The 22077-nt window shown below is 47.0% G+C and overlaps 1 protein-coding gene across 5 annotated transcripts in view; it reads left to right on the forward strand.

The window, feature by feature from the left end:
- The window catches only part of SLC39A11 (solute carrier family 39 member 11), a 368115-nt gene that overhangs the window by 228211 nt on the left and 117827 nt on the right, over positions 1-22077 (forward strand). The gene's annotated exons all lie outside the window — the stretch shown is intronic.

The following is a 22077-nucleotide window of genomic DNA, read 5'->3' on the forward strand; positions in this document are numbered from 1 at the left end:
TTCCTTGGTTGAATCGCCCACTTCCCAGCTCGCTCCCTTCGCTTACACGGTGTCCTCCTACCTCGGCTGGGACCAGTCCTGTGAGCCGTCTCTGCCCCCAGTTTGGGCTGCCAAGGGCTGCTGAGAAAGCTCACACACAGCGCCAGGGATCAGTTCCATTCCAGACTTCAGACATCCAACCCTGCCCCCCTCAAGGCTTGGCCAGCTCTTCCTACTGGGCATTCAGTGACCACTCAGTTTCCCCAAACTCCTTCCGCCACTTGTCAGTCTTCATCCTTCTAACTCTCAGCAAATAACTTCATAATAGGCAATAAGACAAGGTCACCCTCAGGCTCCTCTTCCCCTTGCTCCAAATTTAACCACATACTAACCATCTCTTTTTCTCTTCAGACCCAGAAGTCAAGGTGTCTGCTCCCCCAAGTCAAGATCGGGCTTTGTTTTGCCCACCTGGTCTTCCATCAAAGATTCCTTTTTCCTTCCTACCCTCTCCTCTCCTGACTCCCATCAGTTAGTTCACACATACCTCTTTATCTTTTATCTTGAAAAAAACACATCTTCCTTCAACCACACCACCCCTGTCTAGCTGCCACCCACCTTGTTTTCTCATCTTTTCTCCAGAACTTCTGAAAACAGAGGACTGCATTAGCTGTTTGCGTTTCTTCACCTCCCATGACCTCCTGAGAAGTGAATCCTAAACATCAGAAAATTGAGTCTAACCAGAAATTGTGTAATTTTGCTGAAATCCCTGGTATATTGACAGCCGCTATCCTCTGCCTCTTCTTGAAATGTCTTCCTGTGGCTTCTGTGGTCCTTCTCCTCCCAGTTCTTAGCTCATCCTTCCTTTCTGGTGATATTTCCTCCAGCTCCCTCTGGGGCCCCTCTTCTTTGTCTATTCATTAAATTAGCTTTTTCTTCTCGACTAGTGTTTCATTAGCAGCAACCCCCCTCCACCTTTTTTTTTTCTTTCACATTCTCTCCTGGGGATCTCATTCCAAGCTAACAGTTCTACTTAGAACTTATGGGTGTGCCTATGCGTGCATGCTCATTCAGTCGTGTCCAACTCTTTGTGACCCCATGGACTATAACAAGGCTCCTCTGTCCATGGAATTTTCCAGGCAAGAATACTGGACTGGGTTGCCATTTCCTCTTCCAGGGGATCTTCCCGAGGGTCAAACCCATGTCTCTTGTGTCTCCTGCATTGGCACACGGATTCTTTACCACAAGAGCCACCTGGGAAGCTGTCAAAGATACAGAGATGGAATCAAACCATTCTGTGAAACGTGAGAAGGAACAAAAGCAGCATTTCTAAGCTAATGTATAATGTTTTACATTAAATATGCACATAGACCCGAATGAATGAATTCAGTACCAGGGAAGCCCCAGTGCAAGCAGACTTGACGACCGCATCCACGTCTACATCTCCAAAAGTCTGTGTATGCGAGCCAGCTAGCTCTTTTAGGGTCAGGGTTAGGGTTGGGGTTAGGGAAAGGTAGGATTCGCCTCAGATTCAGAGTCAGTGAATAGTGGGGCCATGCAAGAGTTTATTAGAATCTTGATCGACTCAAAGGCCTTTTCATGACTCTGTTTCAGCTCTGTGACTATGCATGATTACCCCCAACATGTACCTTGAATGAAATAAGCTTGAGCTGACCAAGGACGCAAAGTAATGTCGTAGCACGGGACTCTGTAAAGGTCATGGCTTAGAGATGCTGAGAAGCCTCTCTGTTTGAACTGATGAATGGTCCAGAAGGCCTCTTGAAGGCCTCTTATTCTTAAATCCAAGTCCGCGAGCAACCACTGCCCCATCTTTGGTCACGGATAGAACTGCTGGACTTGGATTCTCTTGAGAGGCTTTGTTCACCACTACCAAGGATTCTGGATGGAACGTTCACATGCTGGAGGCTCTGTACTGTGCTTCTGTTAGCACTCTAGTAACCTACCAAAGAAGCAGAAGGCATATTTTAGACTTTCGAGTACTTTATAATTTAACAGAGTTCAAAATGTACAAAAATTTTTAGTCTCAGAGCCTTGAGATGAGTGTAGAAGTCCAGATATTCCATATCCGTGGAGTAGTTATTCAATCCTGAGACTTCCCTGGTGGTCCAGAGGTTAGGCCTTTGCACTTCCACTGCAATGGACACAGGTTTGATTGCTGGTCAGGCAGCTAAGACCCCACAAACCGGGATCCTTTTTTTTTCTTGTAATAGTTTTTTAAAATTATTCAGTCCTGACTTGTATAATTCTGGGAAGAATCTTCTAGCTCTTGCGATGGCTCAGTTAACAAAAATAGGAGAAAATGCATGTTTTTGAAAACAGTGACTTGAGGGCAAGAGAAATGGAGTTTCCAGGGAGAGATCAAAGCCTTTAGGGAAACTTTCATTTCTGAACTCCCACTGAAAACAATCAAGAGATGGGGAAAAAGGAAATTTTCTGCAGTCACATTCACATTTCAGGTGAAAGAACAAATGCAGTCAGAGATCTGCTGAGAAGAGCTGGTATTTTTAATGGGTGTTTTTTCCCCCTTTCTATATTTTCTGAAGTCCAGGCGAGCGAGAACACAAATAGCCACCATTTGTAAATTGCTTCTGACATATTTTCTGCTCTTTGAATTCCCTGAGTGCTTGCAACATAATTAGAAAGAAGCAATCTTTTACGTCAGTAACAGGGAAAAAAAGATCATGGTTTCAGCATGCAAATAAGATGTTACCTAAACAGAAAATTACAGATGCAACCAACTGATGGTTCTCGTCACGAGGACAGAAGGGGGACTGTTGAAGGCAGCGGGAACTGCTCCTAGCTCCACTTGCTGACGTTTCTCTCTGCTTCTCAGAGTCACCTACTGCGCGCACAGGCACAGGGAAGCGGTGCAGATGAAAAAGCAAGCCCCTCGGGAGAAGCATACGCAGTCGTCATGGACTTGTCCTTCCTGGGTTTAGGCTCCGAACTGGAAAACAGTTTTTGTTGTGTTTCCTCTGCATAGATCCCCTTCTGATACAGACCAGAAGAGCCAGCCAAGGATGCAGCCTCTAACTTCATTTGATGGTCAGTTGATTGACTGACGGCTTCGTTCATTCATCCTCTCCCTCAGTGAGCATCTATTTGGTGCCATTGTAATCCCCTGGAGAAGGAAATGGAGACCCACTCCAGTATCCTTGCCTGGGAACTCCCATGGACAGAGGAGCCTGGTGGGCTACAGTCCACGAGGGCGCAATGAGTTGGACATGACTTTGCACAAACAGCAAAACAAATCCTGGGGTTACATCATCATGGACACTTTTCTCCATCCCTCTTCAGTTCTTTGGGAACAGGTGCAGAGAAGATGGAGGGTTGACATTAATTAGGCACGTGTGCGGGTGGTTATAACACAGGACTGCTGCTGGCTAAGGAGCGAAGTGAGGACACGGGGTGAGTATCGGAAGCAAAAAGGTGGTTGGGCCGAGGGGAAAGAGGTGCCGGTTGGACCAGAGAGTGAGTAGATCGAGGGTTCGGAAGGAAGGAGCAGGCATCAACCATCTGGAATGCCTAGAATTGAAATTTTGGATGCAGTTCCTGTATTAGCAATGCCCTTGGGACTCATTGGGTAAAATAGCGTGTAGGACAAGTTCAGTAAAGGTAAAGCATGTGAGGAACCTAATAAGGGGTTGAAACCAAGGTATCAGATGGTTTATCTATATGAATACCGACATCACAGACTATGGAGCTTAAATCTCCAGTTAACGCACAAGGGTCTAGATGAGAACTTGATCCTTCTGAGAGTTGAGCTCTTAGCTAACAGTATGAGAGGGATGTCTAAAGTACTATTAGAGTGACCTTCCCTGGCAGTCCATTGGTTAAGATTCTGCGCTTCCATTGCAGGGGGTATGGGTTCAGTCCCTGTTCGGGAAGCTAAAATCCCACATGCCATGTGGCACAGCCCCTCCCCCCCAAAGTATGAATAGAATTAATCCTGCCTTGGGAACAGAGTCACAGCTGCATAGACCCAAAGCTTGATTTAAATAAATATGAAACTTGAGTACCCGGGAAGTGTTGACATTCCAGACTCCATCATAAGCCATTTCATCTGGATAGGCAGTGAGGAAGCAGATGCTGAAGAAAAGCTGGTCTGACAATGTACAAAGAACCTAGTTGTCGATTTTTAGAATCCGAATCCAGTCCACAGGAAATTGTTTCTCTTTGGATAACCTACAAGTATCGTCAGAAGGCCTTGAGACAACCGGATAAGAATTGCTATGTTTTGGCAGTAGTCTAGAAACATACACGCAAAGTCATTCGAGTGCTGTGTGTAAACCTTTGTCGAAATAGCCTTTTTAAGGTGGTGAGAAATCTAAAGAGTTAAGTATCCTTCTACAGCAAAAGGAAGGTGTCTTAATTATTACTGTTTTATAAGATCCTTAGCAGTGAGTCCCGCCCATTATGAATTTTCCTTTATTTCCAGATGACCTTTAGACTCTCTTTGTTCAGTTTAAAAATTCTACAGCTATTTCAACTGGACGAGAGAGGATGAGATGGTTGGATGGCATCACTGACGTGATGGACGTGAGTCTGAGTAGGCTCCGGAAGTTAGTGATGGACAGGGAAGCCTGGCGTGCTGCAGTCCATGGGGTCGCAAAGAGTTGGACACGACTGAACTGAACTGATTTCGACTGGAATTGTGTTAAAGCTATTACTTTGAAAAGAGTTAATAGCTTTATAGTTTGCAACCTTTTGGTGCGAGAATGCAGAATACTTCTTCATCTATTTCTTATTTAATATTTTTCAGTTTGCCTCAGGTTTTCCTTTTAAAATTTGCCTCAGGTTTTCCTTTTAAAATCTATCATTTAACAGATGTCCCTGGTGGTCCCAGTGATTAAGAATCTACCTTCCAATGCAGGAGGGCATGGATTCCATCTCTGATTGGGGACTGCTGAGTCTGTGCACCCCAACTAAGACCCGACTCAGCCAAAAATAATTAAATATTTATAAAAATCCTAAAAAAAAAAAATCAAATCTACCATTCAAGTTAGACCCTTGAACTTTACTGCTTCCATCTCCCACCATAGCAATGGGGTTCAGTCATTAAAATACTGAGTACAACAGTTTAGAACAGAAACCTACCTGGAAAACCCTAAGCAAGATATAGCACAGGTAAATGGGCAGAGTGTCTGAACTCTAAATGAAGCTCTTGTTTTTGTTCAATCACTAAGTTGTGTCCTACTTTTTGTGACCCCGTGGACTGTAGCACGCCAGGCTTCCCGGTCCTTCATCATCTCCCAGAGTTTGCACAAACACATGTCCATTGAGTCAGTGATGCCATCCAGCCATCTCATCCTCTGTCATCCCCTTCTCCTCCTGCCTTCAGTCTTTCCCAGCGTTAGGGTCTTTGCATCAGGTGGCCAAAGTATTGTGGCCTCGACTTCAGCATCAGTCTGTCCAATGAATATTCAGGGTTGATTTTCTTCAGGATTGACTGGTTTGATCTCCTTGCTGTCCAAGGGACTCTGAAGAGTCTTTTCCAACACCACAATGCAAAAGCGTCAATTCTTTGGCCCTCAGCCTTCTTTATGGTCCAACTCTCACTTCCGTACATGACTACTGGAAAAACCACAGCTCTGACTATACAGACTGCTGTTGGCATAGTGGCATCTCTGTTTTTTAATATGCTGTCTAGTTTTGTCATGGCTCTTCTTCCAAAAAGCACGTGTCTTTTAATTTTCATGGCTACAGTCACTGTCCACAGTGATTTTGGAGCCCAAGAAAATAAAGTCTGTCACTGTTCCATTTTCCCCCCATCTATTTGCTGTGAAGTAATGGGACCAGATGCCATGATCTTAGTTTTTTGAATGTTGAGTTTTAAGCTAGCATTTTCACTGTCCTCTTTCACCTTCATCAAAAGACTCTTTAGTTCCTCTTCACTTTCTGCTATTAAGGTGGTGTCATCTGCATATATGAGGTTATTGGTATTTCTCCCGGCAATCTTGATTTCAACTTCTGCTTCATCCAGCTGGCCCGTGTTTCCATTTGAGCCAATCCACCTGAGTGACCCAGGGCTGAGGGATGCACACTCTGGGTGATTCCACTTAAAAGCATCCTTGCTTCAGACAGGCAGTGCAGTCTTTCATCAGGAAAAGCAGGTGACCCAATCTTATCCAAGTCAGCGTGATTCCTTGCCATGATTAGAGCTCCAGGTGAAAGTCAGACTACTAGATTAAATGGTGGCTTGAAGGGCCTTGAGAGAGTGGAACAGCAGAGCAGCCTGGCCGGATGATGTGTTTAAAAGGCATCCGTGGAGAGCTGCGGCTGTTGGGGTCAGCCCTGCAGTGGTCAAAGCAAATGGGAGCAGGGCAGTGAAATTTACAGTACATGATGGCATTCCAAGAGTCCAGAAACATCTTTCTAATCATCGTACTTGGGTTTTCTGAGCTTTTCTCTTCTGCTCATCTCTTGAACTGTGGGTGTGTGTGGTGTGTTCCCTTAAAAAGGAGTTGAAAAAGCAATTTTGTTGGCTTCCTTAGAATGCCATTCTCTGCAGTGCTCAGATAATTGAGTATTATTATTATTTACAATAACTACCAGCTCCAGCAGATGTCATGGGATGGAGGAGGAAAACACCAATAAATTCTTGCCAATAGCTTATTTAGAAGAAACTGAAAAAAGATATAAGCATGATCTGTAGCTGCAAGAAGCAGCTAAAGTAATTCTGCAGCCTTTTAAGCAAAGTACGCACATTTATTTAGGCATCTGGGATGTTTTCACAGTGTCTGGTGCAGACTTCATGAAATCAGGAACCTCTTTTGTTTTGAAGACAATTTAGAGAGGCATCTTCTTGTCATTTGCCACTTAGAAATTTCTCAATCAACAGCAGATTTTGTCCTATTTCCCTAAGTGATCCATGGAATGCCAGCTCCGTGAGAGCTCTTGGTAAAAGAATAAAAGGGGAAAAATGATTCTGTGGAAGCATAAGTTTTGGAAATAACACATATTAGATTCTCTTTTCACAGACTGATACCCACTTAGCATTTAGAGGCTCTGGAAATCCTACAGAAGAGAAACTCACTTAATATTATTTAACCCAGAATTTTCCAAAAGCTATTTTTAATAGCTTTATTGAGCTACAGGTGACACATGATAAGCTGCACACACTAAAGGGTACCACGTGATGAATTTCAACATGTGTATACCTGCAAAACCACCGCCGTAATTGGGATAATTCCTTTTATTTTGGTGGGTATATCAAATTTGTCTCCTCATTTATTGGCAGACATGCAGGTTGTCTCCAGTTTGGGCCTATTTAGAAATAAAGCTGCAGTGAGCATTTGCATATGAGTCTCTGCGTGGACATGTACTGCCATTTCTCTGGGATGGATGTCTTGGAGCGGCATGGCTGGTTCATGAAGGATGTTGTGTAGACGCTTAGTTGTGTCCAACTCTTTTGTGATGCCGTGGACTGTAGCCCACGAGGCTCCTCTGTCCGTGGAATTCTGCAGGCAAGAATACTGGAGTGGGTAGCCATTCCCTTCTCCAGGGAATCTTCCTGACCCAGGGATCGAACCCAAGTCTCCTGAATTGCAGGCAGAGTCTTTACCCCGACCACCTGGGAAGCCCCATGATAGTTGTATGATTAACTTTTTAAGAAACTGCCGAACTCTTTTCCCAATTGGCTCTGCCATTTCGCGTTGCCATCAGCAGTTGATGAGAGCACCGATTCCTCCAGCGCTGAGCACGTTCAGTCTTTACCACCTTAGCTTTGTTGCTGCGCAGCCACTAAGTCACATCTAACTCTGCAGCCCCACGGACTGTAGCCCGCCAGGCTAAGGGTGCAATGGTATTTCCTTGTGGTTTTAATTAGCACTGCCCTGGTGCTGAATGGTGTTAAGCATCATTCAATGTGCTTCTGCATCATCAGCTCTGTCTCCTCGACGCCGGGCATTGGCCAGCTTCCAGCCAAGGTCAAAACTTATTGTTTTATGTTTATTTGACTATGAAAGTCAACTTTTCTTCTTCTCCTTTTTCAATCTCACAGAATTTTCATTCTGGCACCCATGTTGGCCAAGATGAGATTGTAGTTAATATACTCAGTCAGGGTATGCTTTTAATTAATGCATGCCAGATTTATTTGAATTACAGCCCCTGTAATACTTCCTTGCATTTTCATTAAGTGAAATGTAACATGACGTGCACACTTCATCTTCACGTTATCAGGCTTGTCGTTGACACAGATGTCAGTGTTTCCATTTGAAAAACGAAGAAAGAATGTCACACACGTTTTTAATGAACATCTTTCAGGCATTCTGATCCTTAGCAAATAGAGGTCTAGAAATATCTTTTTGCCTTTACCCTGGTTATGTCGAAACCTCTGAGTGATGTACCACCGGATCTCAGAATGAACATGGATTTTCTCTTGCATCCATCTCCCTACCGCTGTGATTGTGAACTTTGTATAAAATGCAGCTTGGGTGCACTGGTTTTTCTATTTAGGCTGAAACCTTCCAGCAGTTGTGGGATAAAATCCAATATTCTTAACATGACCCAGAGCTTTTATCATCTGCCTCTTGCCTGTCTGTGTGGCATGGCCTCTTACCATCCCCTTCTTACACATGCTGCATTCCAGCCACAAAGGGCTACTTGAAGTTCTAAAAAGAAAACCTTGTCCTTCCCTCGCCTGTAGGAAGTGTTCCTTCTGCTCAGAGAACCACTTATCCTTCAAGATGGTTCAGGCATCTCTTTTGATCTTAAGGCTCTTTGACCTTCTGGGCAGAATCATGACTTTTTCTTGCTTACCCTGGAACCTCAGCAAGCTGAGACCAGTGTTATTCTGTATTAAAGCTCTCTGTAACCAAAATTCAAAAAGATACTGTGTTGGCCGAAAATTTCGTTCAGGCTTTCTGTACGATGTTAATGGAAAACCCGAACAACCTCTCTGGCTAACTTGATACATACGCCTCCACCACCCCCATGTTCATCGGCAGCACAATAGCCAAGCCGTGGAGGCGACCCAAACGTCCCCTAACAGATGATGAGTGGATAAAGAAGACGCGGTGCATAGACCCAGAGGAATATCACTCAGCCATAAAAAAAAGGAGATGGTACCATGTGCAACAACGTGGACGGACCTAGAGATGACCATACTAAGTGAAGTGAGATGGAGGAAGACAGATGCCATGTGATGCCACTTATATGTGCAATCTAAAAAAATGATACGAGTATACTTCTATACAAAATAGAAATAGACCCACAGAAATAGGAAACAAATTGTGATTACCGAAGGGGAAAGGCAGGGGATAAATTAGGAGCTTGGTTAGCAGATACACAGTTTGCTGTGCGAAGTCCCTTCGGCCGTGACTCTTTGCGACCCCATGGACTGTAGCCCGCCAGGCTCCTCTGTCCATGGGATTCTCCAGGCAAGGATGCTGGAGTGGGTAGCCATTCCCTCCTCCAGGGGATCTTCCTGACCCAGGGATCGAACCTGCGTCTCTTATGTCTCCTGCGTTGGCAGGCAGGTTCTTTACCACTAACGCCTGGGAAGCCCTAGTAGATGCAGAGTACTATAATATAAAATAGATAACCAACAAGGACCTCCTGTATAGCACAAGAACTATACTCAGCATCTTATAAAAATGTATAAGGGTAGATAATCTGAAATATAGATATATTTATGTGGAATCTGATAAATATATATATATATATATATGAATCAATTTGATGTACACCTGAGAGTAATGTAGCATTGTAAATCAACTGTACTTCAATTTAAAAAATTAAAAATAAATTAAAAACAACTATTGTAGTCCCGCCTCCCTCTCCACCAGAGGCACGAGGCAGTGAATGTTTTTTAGGGCAGGTTGGTCTCTGTGGTTCTGTCTCTCTCCAGCGCACCCCCCACAGTGGCTGGAGTATAGGGGCATTCCAGGAGTGAGCCCACGAAGACCATAGTTCTTCCCAGCGCACGACTAGTTTGTTGAAGAACCGGCGCATGTAGGCAGAGCCTCTTAAGTGGGCCTAACACTGTTAAATGACCATGTAAATCCTAAAACTCCATCCTGGTAGGTCTGTACGTCTACTGAGGAGACAGTTTTGTAGTCTGTGCCCAAGACAGTGCCCGCCTGCAGTTCGACCGGCTTCTGTCTGGGGTTCCTCACTCGGGGAGTCTTGTGTCTGCTGTTCTGGACCAGAGCTTTGCCTGCGAGGGTCCAGTGTGTGTCTGTGACCATTTGGGAGAGCTGGGCAGTGACACCATGTTTCTCGGAGTTGTTTTAAAAGAAGTGTTAACTTTGATTATATTTGAATTTAGCTGAAGCAAAAGAAATTGAAGTGTGGTTAAAGGAATAGCTAAACTTTAAATTTTTTAGTTTTTTTTTAACTAAAAAGACAGTCATTCATAAAAAACCTAGAAAGTTAAGAAAAAAAAAATAGTATGAGGACTGTTAAAAAGATAGGATTGCTATGTCTTAATTTTTAAAATTTAAAATATATGTAAATTTTTATACATTACAAAATGATTCCTTGTTACAAAAGTATACCTTTCTCTGCCGCCTTTCTCCCAGCTCCAGAATATGTGTTTATATGAGTTTCATTTGGTCATGATGAATATTTATAATCACTTCCCACTTTCTATTGATTTGCCCTGTATAAAGGCACTCACTGATCACTTCTGTTATGAGGGTGTTTCTTCGTTTTTGAGTCTTTTTGGAACCAATCCACAGATGAATGGATTTCATCATGAAACAGCCATCTTTTTGCGACGGAGTTTTGGGGCCATTCTTGCGTGTTTAGTTTGGGACGGCGTATGAATAAGGGGTTCCCTGGTGGCTCAGATGGTAAAGAATCCTCCTGCAATGCAGGGGACCCAGGTTCAGTCAGTCCCTGGGTCCCCTGAAGAGGGAATGACTAACCCTCTCCAGTGTTCTTGCCTGGAAAATCCCATGGTCAGGGGAGACTGGCGGGCTACAGTCCATGGGGTCGCAAGGAGTCAAACACGACTGAGTGGCTGAGCACGCACTGATGGACACTTTTGCACACTTTTGGGTACATGTATTTTCACTTGTTTTGGGGGAATAAGAGTGAAACTGCTGGATCATAGAATGCATGAATGTTATGCTTTAGAAGAGACAGCCAGGTGGTTTTCCAAAGCGGTCTTGGCATATGACGCCTGTAGCAGCTATGTGGGAGAGTTCCTATCGCTCTTCCAACCTTTGGTGGTGGTGTTTTTGTTAGTCTCAACCATTCTGTCATTGAGTTTGTATCAGCTGGAATCTTGTAGTTTCATGTTTCAGGTAGTTTCATGTTTCCCTGATGAGAGAAATGTTGAAAACATTGCTAAGTTCCTGTTGGCGCCTTGTACATTTACTTCTGTGAGGTTCAAATCTTTTCCCATTTTTTTTTTAATGGGTCTGCTGTCTTTTTATTACTGATTTGTAAACCTTCTTGATATCTACTGATATCTACAAGTCCTTTGTTAGATAGTTATAATATGTATTGTATTTTTTTAACCCGTCCATGTCCTGCATTTTCAGTTGTTGTTGTTTTTTTTTTAATGGCATCTTTTGATGAGAAAAAGTTTTTTAAATTTTGATTCCGTTGAATCAAATCCTTTTATGGCGTGTGACTTTTGTGTCTTTTCTAGAAATCTTTGCTTGCCCTCAGGTTTTTGAAGAGACTGTCCTACACATTTTCCTAGATGCTTTCAAGTCTTAGCATCATAGTTAAGCCTGTAAGACATCTCGTGTTGATTTTCGTTGATGGAGTTATGGGGGGGTCAGGTTCATCCTTTTCTTCCTTAGCCTCCCGCCTCCTTCTTTCTCTTCCTCGTTTCTTCCTCTCTCCCTCCCTCTGTCTCTCCTTCCTTCTTCTTTCTTCCTTAACATACTGAAATTCAGCAGCACTTTTTAGAAAGGACTTTTCTTTTCCCGTTGAATTATTTCAGCATCTACTACCCACCTAAACGTGGGGTGGGCAACAGGTAGGATCTGCAGCTCTGGAAGGGCTGGGCGGGTCCGAGTGTCCCGGGCAGACTGCAGGCAGCGCTGTGTCCCTTCCCTGGCGGTGTGGCTGAGACCTGGCCGGGACGCGTCCGCTCCTTCCAGCTTCCTCTTAGCCCAGGTGCCGCCGAGATGACAGAATGGAGCACAGATGCAGGCTGACAAAAACCCTAGGGTGGCTCTGAGACCTCACTGGGCTCCGTGCTTATGAAGAGTCTTTTCCAGGGTTCAGAGGTGTGGTCAAAATGCCTCCACCCTGAACCTGGACACCCTGTCCTGAGAGCAGAGAAGGGTGTTCCCCGTCTTTGCTCATCTCGTCCCTGCGACCCCTGTAAGCTCTGTGAAGAGTGGAGGTTCTCTGCCTCTGAGAACACATCACTTGAGGGGCCTGATCACAGAGTGATGCCCAGCCGTGAAGGAAAGGACCCGAAGGAGGAGAGGTGTGAGTTCAGTGTCTCGCCACCCTACCTGCCCTGAGGCATCCTTGCTCCTGCATCCAGATGCTGTTTATCAGTCAAACCAGATCTGCCCGGGTCACTTTCTGTCTCTTTCAGAGCAGCCGTGAGCCAGGGGTTTGGGAGTCAGAGGGGCGGGCTTTTTAGAAATAAAGTGGGGTCATTTTCAATATTTGTAGCTTTTCTCCAGACTCTCTGCCCAGCAAGCAGCTGCTAAGTCAGCGTTTCTGATAACTGATCGTTGAAGTTGCACAACGGGACAAACTCTGAGAACCACCGAGAAGTGGCTTTGCTTGGTTGGTAATTTGTTTCTTCTCTTCTCTTGTATTCATTTGCCTGTCTCTCTGATACCACACCTATACGCTGCAGCCAAGAGCGTCAGACCGGGGCCAGAAGGCGAGCCCTGGATTTCTGGGTAACTCTGGGCTTCGCTGATAGCTCAGTTGGTAAAGAATCCGTTTGTGATGCAGGAGACCCCAGTTCGATTCCTGGGTCGGGAAGATCCCCTGGAGAAGGGAAAGGCTACCCACTCCAGTATTCTGGCCTGGAGAATTCCATGAGCTGTATAGTCCATGGGGTTACAAAGAATTGGACACAACTGAGCGACTTTCACTTTAACTAGAACTAACTGGGCAGAAAGCCAAACGCAGAGCAGGGCTGCCTGAGGATAGGGACTTTTGTTCCTTTGCTGGATGCTGCAAGGTTTCAAGGGGAGTTGTAGGATTTTCTTTTTAACTTGAAATTAAGAGCTGTGCAAAAATGCAGCACAGTGACATCATTCTCTTTGATTTTCCCATTCCCTGTGTAGATTCTGACCTAGTTTTTAAAAATCTGGGTATTGCTAAGAGTGGGCCCTTGCTATCCGAAGCTCTTCCATATCTGCGGTCCAGCCGACCATGGATTGCATCATACTGCGGGTGTTTATGACCGAAGAGAATCCGTGTACAGATGGAGCTGCACAGGTTAGACCCATGTTGTTCAAGGGTCAGCTGGACAGGCTGGCTTTTCCCCTGCGATCTCCAAGAGAAGTGACCCACTGTCCACAGGATGGAGTTACCGGTTTTCCCAGAGCTTTGCTTCTGGTCAGGGAGCCACCCTGGTTCTGGAGAGAAGGGACCCACTTGTGCCATTTTCAAAAGGAAAACAAAGCCCCATCCATCCAAGCACTTGCCTTCTGCGTGGAAACATGAGTCCAGCACGGAGCAGAATAAAGCACATTCGTCGTGAGGGTCTGTCCAAATTCATCACTACTCCTCCGAGCAGCGGGTCTGATGGGCTGTCTGTAGGGGCATCCAAGACCCAGCGGCTGGAAAAGTCCTTGTCATTGAAAATCACCTGCCATTTTCCTCTGTGCCCAGCTGCAGCTTTTCCTTCCACCCTAATTATCTTTCATGAATAATTGGGGAAAAAAAATAATTGGTAGGTTTCAATGAGCGTCGTATGCCAATTACAGATGAAAGGTTTGGAGCCCTCTTCTCCCAGTCTCCTCATTTTAACATGACACTGACCGGAGTGGAAATAATTATCTTCGAGGGTCTAATTGCCTGCCCTTCAAAGGAGTCAGGGAAATGGGCCTGATGATAAAACCACCGCTAATTTTGCTGCACGCATTACTGTTCAAGGGCCCAGTGGGATAGCTGATCACAGAGCGATGGCTGTAGGCGGCGGCGGGGGTGGGGGAGGAGAGGGAGACCCACTAGGAGAGAGGCCAAGAGGGAGACACAGTTACACTGGGAAGACATGAAAGACCTCGACTTCTTTCCCAGCATTTCCCCTCAAACGCACGCCCCGTTACACCCCACTTTTCTCGGTGTAACGTGAGACTGGCAGGTCTTTCTCAGACGCACACGGCGAGCTTTTGGGGCCTGTGTGTTGCCGCCCTTCTTTATGGAGATGCTGACGCTTTTGAATCCTTTCACAAGATGCTGCTTAATTAGGTTTCATCTAATCCAGGGGGTGCTGCAGGAAGGGGAGCCCCCTCCCAGGGCCCACAAGGGGGCTGTGGTCTGACACTCAGAAGTGAATTGTCTGAGGAGACACACGTGCTGGCAAAACCGGAGGCTTTGTTGGGAAGGGTCACCCCGGTGGAGAGCCGTGGGGTGAGGGAACCCAGCAGGGCTGCCCTGCCACGTTCCTCCAAGTCCCAGGTTTTCTGGTGGCGGAGTTAGTTTCCGGGTTGTCTCTGGGCAGTCACTCTGGTTCAGAGTCCTTCCTGGTGGCCCGTGCACCGGTCAGCCAAGATGGGCTCTGCGAGGTTGGTAGGACATGTGGACTGGGACCTCCTCTCTCTTTTTGATCCTTCCTGAATTCTTCGGGTTGGCGGTGGCTTGTTCCACGTTCCTTACTGGGACCTCCTGTCGGAAAGTAACTCATGCAGGTGGTTACTATGGTGCCCGGGCAAGCCGTTTCAGTGTTTCCCCTAACAACGGGATGCTAGCTCACATGGTGCGCTTCCTCCTGGTCACCTCATCCCTGAGGACCGGCTCGTGCTGGGTGCTCGCGTGGGGCCTCGGTGCTCGTGTCATGGCTGGGGACATGCGGAAAGGGCAAAGCTCCCAATAGAACTGAAGAGGCTGGCGGGCTGCAGTCCATGGAGTCGCCCAGAGTGGGACACGGCTGAGCGACTAACACTTTCTTTCACTTTAGGATCCGCCCCCTGGTAAGAAGCATCTGGCGGCTGCCCTCTGTAAGTGGTCCTCGGAGGAGGGTACCACTCCTCTCTGTAAGTGGTTCACGGTCGCTTTGTTTTTATTTATTCAGCCATCACAGTCCAATCTTTATTTCCGCCCACTGGGCTGGAGGTTTCTGGACACGGCAGACGTCTGTGCCTGTGGTGGTACCTGAGAAGGGAAAGGAAAAAATTCAGGTTTAACTGTGCAGAAGGAATCGCTAACACAGGAGTATTGAAAGTGCCCTAGGGGAACCTCCCTGGCGGTCCAGTGGGTGAGAATCTGCCTTCCAGCGCAGGGGACGCTGTTTGATCCCTGGTCAGGGAACGAAGATCCCACATGCCTCGGGGCAACTAAGCCTGTGCGCCGTGGTGTCAAAGAGGAAGGAATCGGGTTAGGAGAGAAATCCTGATTCCAGAATAGATAAGCAAGGATGAATGCACACACACAAACGGGGTGATCAATACAAGTCATGTGAATATAGGCGTACAGACACATGAATGGTGCAGGGGTGTGTGTGTGTGTGTGTGTGTGTGTGTGTGTGTGTGTGTGTGTGTGTAAAGGAAGGCTGGGTGGATTATGGAGCATTTGGCATCAATAGATTTGAATAATGTTCCGTAAATCTCTGCCTCATTTTGCAAGTTCACCAGCATAGCCTGGACCACCTTGGGGGTCTCCACGATCCCGCTCCCCTCCCAGGGACCCCCTCCATCCTCCTAGGGACACTTCCACTCTTGCAGGGACCCCTCCATCCTCCCAGGGACCCCTCCGCCCTCCCAGAGAGTCCTCCAGGGGGTGGCGGCTGCTTTCAGAAAGGTGCCTGTCACCCAGGATGTTATAAAAAACCTCATCTTTCTCTTTAGGCAGCTCCTGGGGACATGACAAAGTGCTCTGCTCCCCGCCTGGGTGTAATTGAACCTTGGGCTGAAGTTGCACCCTGCAGCTTTGCTGGCAAATCCAGTAATGATGAATTAAGTGGAATATTCACAGGGTTGATGTGAACAGGATTTAAAATAATACAGTTCGCTTAATCACGTTCCTTGTGACTTCCCCACCGCCACCCTTCAAAATATTATTCCAGCCTCCAGTCTAATGGCAGCACCGCTTTCCTTTCTCACAATAGCCACCTTGCCATGTCCCCCTCTCCTCTCTCTGCAGTGATTTGCTGTGTCTTTCCTTTTTTTGATTTTTATTTAAATAAATGTTTTTCTTTGTTTGGCTGTTTGGGGTCTTCATCGCAGCATGCGGGATCTTCACTGCCTTGTTCACAGTCTTGTGTTGCAGCGCAGGGACCCTCTAGTTGCCGCGTGAGGGCTCAGTTGCTCCGTGGAATGAGGTCTCTTAGTTCCCTAACCAGGGTTGGAACTTAACGTCTCTGCGTTGCAAGGCATATTCTTTTTTCTTCTTTTGAACTTTTTGTTTTGTGTTGGGGCATAGCCGGTTAACAACCGTGTGATAGTTTCAGGTGCAGGGCCGAGGGACTCGGTCGTACACACACGTGTATCCACCCTCCCTGGAAGCGGATTCTTAACCCCTGGGCCGCCAGAGAAGGCCCCGTGTGCCCCCGTCCCCTGCTGTGTTTGAGACGCGGGCACCCGCCCGGCTGTTTGGGGTGTGGGGTTTCTTCCCTCCCCCAGTTTATGTAAACTGGAGCCTCTATACCATCGCTTAGTGTCATTTGAGGGATAAAATAATTAGGCCATATTTTTAGGGGAAAGCATGAGCTGGGACTGGACCCAAGCCTCGCCATCCGTGTCCTGCTCGCTTCCGCCACTGTCAGGTGGGAGACCTTGGCTGCCCTCTTCCCCCTCAAGGAGGGGGACGGGCTGGGGCCCCTGCTCCGGGTGGCCGCCACGTCGCCCCCCACCGCCCCCGTCAAGAGCACTTCTGCTCACGTGTTGACAACTCTGTCTTTTCCTCTGCGTTGTCCCTGGCGGTTTCTCTGGGAACAAAGTTCTGAAGGTGAAAGCAGGAGACAGACACCTAAGTTAGTTGTTTTTTTTTCTGGATTGATCACTTCTGCTCTGGTATCAGAGGTTTACTAGAGCTGGAATTATCAAGTCTTCCCCTTTCTCCTGCCATGAGGTCTGTTGAGCATTCCAATCAGCCTTGGAAACAGATGCCCAAACTCTTCCTGCTCTGAGCATCCGGCCCTGCTGGGGAGGGACCCCTCCCCGGATCTGGTCTGGGGCTGGAAGCGGGGGGCGGGCAGTGAGCAGGGATGGCCCCGCAACTGTCAGGGCGGGCGGAGTGGACTTAGGATTCTTCTTTTTGCTTTGGAGCAGACATCATCACGCTCAGTCTCTCCCAGAGGCGAACATTTCAGTGGTTATTTCCCACCTACTGTTCTCTTGTTCCACTTTCAGCCGTCAAGACTTTATCGCAACTGCAGTTTTTGTCTTGATTTAAAAAAAAGAGCTTGCAGTTGAAAGGAGGGAAATCCATTTCAGGAGAGGCAAAGGGATAAGAGAGAATGCATTTTCAGGGCATAGAATCCAAGGGCAAGGCAGTAAGTGGGCCTTGTGGGAGCTGGAATCAGGAATCAGAGCTATTTTGTTGTTGTTGTTTAGTCACTAAGTCGTGTCCTACTGTACTGTGACCCCATGAACTGTAACCCTCCAGGCTCCTCTGTCCATGGGATTCTCCAGGCAAGAATACTGGAGTGGGGTTGCCGTGCCCTTCTCTAGGTGATCTTTCCGACCTAGGGATTGAACCCGCATCTCCTGCATTGCAGGCAGATTCTTCACCGTGAGCCACCAGGAAGCAGAACTGATGGTCCACGTTTATTTCTTCTGCCCTGCCTCTCCTCCGAGGCCTCTCGTTTCCACTTTCCTTCTGCTTTCTCCACTCTGCAAACCTGCTTCACTAGCTGCATTACAGCGAGTTGAGGGCTACCCCACAGCTCCCAGGGTGAGTGCCCGCCTTTCAGGAGGACAGTTGGGCCTGAGAAGCTGCCAGGATGGGTGAGTTGTACCTGCGTGGTCCAGGTGATCACCCCTGGGGACACGATGAAGCACGCCTGTATCCCAGCCTCTCCCACTTAGAGGGAAAGCCTCCTTGGAGGATGTGACTGAGGAGTGGGTGGGGATCTGGGGACCCACCCCGAAAGATCTGCCAGTTTCAGACTGTGGGTCTCAGCTTCCAGCCCCCCTTCACCTCCAGGACTCTGTCCTCAGAGTGGGCTCGCCTCCTCCTTCCTGCCCCCAGCACTGAGACAGGAGCAAAACTGCCGCTACGGCTCACACACCTGCCAATCTCCCCGTGGCAAGCATCCCGTCTGCAGCCAGGGAGGGCGGATTGCTGGGGAATTTTGGAAATAACTAGGTAGAGATCCTTGGAGCAGGAAATGGCTGCCCACTCCTGTATCCTTGCCTGGGAAATCCCATGGACAGAGGAGCCTGCTGTGATGGAGTCCACAGCGTCCCAAAGAGTCAGACACGACTGAGCGACCCAGCATGCCACGCAGGTAAGGATATCATAGGCGTGTTAGCAGGCAGACCTTTACCAATGAAAAGATCCGCGAGACTGCAAAGTGATCCTTGGGATCATTCAATAGCAGCATTATCTTTGGACCCACTTAACAGGCAACTCCGAATCTGCAGGAAGTGTGGGCCCTGGAGGAGAGGGGGCGTCTCTCTGCATCTGGAGAGACTCTGGCTGTGCAGACGGGGCCGCCTCTTGGCTGCTTACCTTTGCTTTGGCTTCGAACCAAGACTGGAGAAGGATGAGTGGTGATTCAGGAGTCTACCCATGATGCTTTGCAAGTGCACAGATGGCTTCAGGGCACTCTATTCTCAGAGGCGAAGCCAGGAATAATTTCCCACCTTAGAGCCCTCTGACCCACCAGCAGTTATCGCAAGACCCTCGCAGGTGGATGAACGGAGTCGGGACAGGAATATTCACCCACCTGCACTGTGAGAGTGGTGCGTGAATGCAGGCCATTCAGAGATATTCCGGGACGCTTGTTAGGGAGAAGTGAAGGGCATCTCCGAGCCCGCGCGGGGACCGACGCTGAGGGCAGACAGACTTCCTCATGGTGTCAGGGTTTCTCACGGTGCTCTGCTGACCCTGCACATCAGTATCACCTAAAACGCTGAGAATGTGATTTCTTCTCTGTTTTAAATCTACCTAATTGAACAAGGTAGGTTTTTTTAAGTGCAGGTGTAGAAAAATCTGCAGGTTAGATTAAGGGAAAAAAAAGCAAACTACAAAGTGGAATGGGTAGGAAAAAGAACTGTTAAAAAGGACAGAAATCCTGGTATTAGTCTAATTTTTTCCTGTGAAAGAGTGCAGGAGGATCTGTGATTCCTGATCCTGGGGAAGAGAGACTCCTGGTTTCCATTTCAGCCCTTCCTGTTGTCCACGTAAAAAGTAGTCACAACCTAAAAGTCTCGAGTTTTTTTTTTTTTTTTAATATTTATTTATTTGGTTGCAACAGGTCTTCACTGCAGCATGTGGGATCTAGTTCCCTGACCAGGGATTGAGCCCAGGCTCCCTGTATTGGGAATGTGGCATCTTTCCCACTGGACCACCAGGGAAGTCCCAAGAGTTATGTTTTATTGGGTGGGAATTTTTCAGACTTCATCCCAGGGGACAGCATCTCTGGTGACCCCAAGATAACTGCTCCGAGGAGGCGAGGGGAGGACCCAGGTTATATAGAAGTTTTGCCACGAAGGGTAGGTAGTTGGAAGATCAAAAGATTATTGTCAATTAAAGAAGACCAGAGAGCCCAAGTGAAGGACTGTAGCGCTGTTGTGTGTGTGGGAAGATGTAAGAGTCCTGGCTCACTGGAATCATTCCTTCCACGAGCATCTCAGCTCTTCTGGGCAAGTATCCTGGGTTTCTTCAAGGCCTGAGCTCCCCCGGGCTCACTGCAGGGAGCGGCTGCAATCTGATGGCTGTTAGGTTGCAGGTATTTTTCTCCTTCCCGAGTGCCCTTTGGCTCACATTGGAGGGCTGGAATAGCTGATGGCTGTGACGTGCTTGTTTACTGATACAGCAGGAAATATTTCACTTCTCACTGTTCTGCTTGTCTTTCTAACCACATATCTCTAGTTTATGCTTTGGAATGTCAGCAAGGATTATCTGGGCAGTGGGATTACATTACCATTTTCTTTTCTTCTTTATGCTCTTTTCGGATTAAGAAAAAATCAATTTTAAAAACTGCCATTTAAAAACAGGAATATGCCTCTGGCTTCCAGAACCAGCTTCCCCGGGGGAAGAAGCCCAGGGTTGTATATTTAACATGTACACCAGTCTTTGAGAATGTGGGGGAGGAGAGCACTCCACCTCAAGATATGCCCCTTGGGTGTATTGATTCTTTGGAGCTGAAATGGCAGATGCTGGAAGGGCTCTTGGACCTCTCTCTTTGTACCTAAGAAACAGGACATAAAATTGCCAGTGAGGAAGAGGCCTTAGGAGGAGCGGAAGGACTCTTAGCCTCCAGACACGAGTTTAGAGCTTCTTAGCCCAGAGGAGGCACCAGGGAATCTGTAACAGTCCTTCCCCAAACCACCCTTTTCTCCCGTTAGTTCCCCCATGGATTGACCTTCCCAGGGCGTCGTTCCGAAAAGCCTAACCCTCTCTCGCTCTGTCTTGCCCTTTCTCTCCAGATGCGCTGTTCTTTGATCAGATGCACCAGCAGCCCCAAGTTCTGCCCACCCCTTCGAGTTCCTCGTCCCTGAGTCTCCCCCATGTGTGTGCTGGGCACGTTGATAAGCTCTGCTTTATTCTTGTTAGTCTAGCTTTGTTGGCTTAATTTACAGGCCTCAGCTACAGAACCTAAGTGGGTATAGGATTTTTTTTTTTTCCCTTCGCTTTAAGAACCTGGCTCTTCCAGAAACTTCCAACTGGACTTGTTGACCAGTGCCAGAGTCTGACCCATCAGCAGGTGCTGTCTGCGGCTGGCTGTGACGTTCATTGCTTCCACTCTTCCTTTAATGCTTCTTCATTTGGAGTCCATGAAGGGGAAAAGCTTAGTCTTCTCTATAAATACCTTTATTTTGCTCTGACTCTTGAAAGGGGAAATTGAGTTGCATTTAAATTGCTAGGTTGACAGAAATGTTTATTTCCTTTAGCACTTTGACAGTATTACTCTGTATTATCCCATTCAGACAGCTTTCATCAAACTGGAATTGTGTTATATGTTGTATCTTCTCTGCAGGCATCCTAAAAATCCATACGCCAGCAGCCTCCTTTCAGTTTTATGTCTGCTTATGTATTTTTCACTTGTTTTGGTGTTTTTTTATTTTTAGTATGTTAATATGTCTGCTTTGTCTTTGTTACATGTGCTTCTTTTCAGTGGTTTTAATTTCTTCTCTTATGGCTTTCCTCAAGTTGCATGTGTGTGCACTAAATCACTTCAGTCGTGACTGACTCTTTTGCGACCCCCATGGACTGTAGCCCACCAGGCTCCTCTGTCCATGGGATTCTCCAGGCAAGAATGCTGGAGTGGGTTGCCATGCCCTCCTCCAGGGGATCCTCCCAATCCAGGTATTGAAACTGCATCTCTTATCGTCTCCTGCATTGGCAGGTAGGTTCTTTACCACTAGCGCCACCTGGGAAGGCCTTTTATCAAGTTAGTCATATATATGCGTATATTTGAGGCACAGTTGATGTATAATATTCCCTTTCTGGGTTGCAAGCTCAGATGTGTATTTGAAACTCTTTTGGTTTGTTTAATTCATGCATATTTCTAGGTGTTTGTGGAGAGAGATTTCGGTTTTATCCTAATTGTTAGTCTTGCTGGAAACCTACATATCTCCAGCAGAAACTTACATCTGCAAAGCAATCCTGCTTGCATCTCACGCTCAGGCTGGGTCCTTTGTGTCCCAGGTTCTGCCAGGCAGCCAATCATCCTTCAGCCTCACTTCCTGGAGTTTCATGAACTTGTGTCTTTTTCAAGACTTGTGATTTGACATTTTCATACATTGGACAAGGAAATAAACGTATGAACAAACGTTCACTATCCTCAAGACTGACCCGTGAACCGTGTTGGTA

Source organism: Dama dama, chromosome 5, assembly GCF_033118175.1.
Source record: "Dama dama isolate Ldn47 chromosome 5, ASM3311817v1, whole genome shotgun sequence".
Classification (NCBI taxonomy): domain Eukaryota; kingdom Metazoa; phylum Chordata; class Mammalia; order Artiodactyla; family Cervidae; genus Dama; species Dama dama.